Genomic DNA, 1,090 nt, shown 5'->3' with positions numbered 1-1,090 from the left:
CATCATAGTAAAGCAGTTTAATTTGTCTTACAGTTGATGGTTAGCAAAAGGAATTATAGTTGCCTCTGTCCTTAGGTTTTTGTTTGTCTTTATATTGTTGGGATTTTTCTTAAATCATACAGTGTTTAGTCTGGAAACTTCACAGAAAACAGAACACAAACCAATAGCTTATATATGTGGGAGTTTGTGGATGAATAGAGCAGAATTGCAGCTTAGGATGAAGGTTACTGGAACTATGTTGTGCCTCTTGCTAGCAAAAGAAAGGAATAGACTGAAGTTACAGCTGATGCTAGGCAGAAATGTGGTTGTCGGGCAAAAGCAAAACCAGGGCAAAGACAAACACCTTGAAATTGTTTTTGTAGAGGTGCGTTTCAAAATGCAAAGGAAGCTGTAAAGGAGTTAGCAGCTGTCACAGCTCCAGTGCAAAATAGTGCACTGTAAATTGCGCTGAATACAACTAGGTGGTTTAATAAATGTGGTGAACCTTCAGCTTTTCCTGAGGTTGAAATAGCTAAACCTCAGAGTTTGCCTTTCTCTGAGCGAGTTAAAAGCAGGCACTGTTGTGATAGACATCTGCTTTAAGATCACAGGAAGTTGTATGTGAGATGATAGGCAAATATAAACTCTTTAACACAACTTACAGTCTGTTACTGATGAATTAAGCATCAAAGGAGGAGAGGCAAAATACACAGGCAAGAATATCTGGACTGTTTCACAAGCAACTGGCCCATTTTTTATAAGACATCCTTAAAATTTGATACTCAAGTGCAACTTTAGAGAAAAAGTTGCTTCATTTTCACCACTAGTGAAGGTTGCTACTTTGCAGTTGTATCAATTATTCTTTAATCTTAAAGCTCTTTTTCAGTGTAGTTTTGTACACTGAAATAATTATAGCAGCAAAATAAATCCTCATTGCTGTTACTGACTTGGAAGTTTTCCCTTGGACTGGCACAAAAGGAAACACTGAGCTTCGGGGATTGTGATCTCTACTGCTGTTTCAGGGATATGACTTTATCTTAATGCAAACCAGACCTCCTGTTACGCTCACGGAATCTTAAAAGAGTTTTGATTTTAAAAGTAAGGCCTGCAC

This window comes from Buteo buteo, chromosome 12 (genome assembly GCF_964188355.1).
Source record: "Buteo buteo chromosome 12, bButBut1.hap1.1, whole genome shotgun sequence".
Classification (NCBI taxonomy): Eukaryota; Metazoa; Chordata; class Aves; order Accipitriformes; family Accipitridae; genus Buteo; species Buteo buteo.
This window is presented reverse-complemented; position numbering follows the sequence as displayed.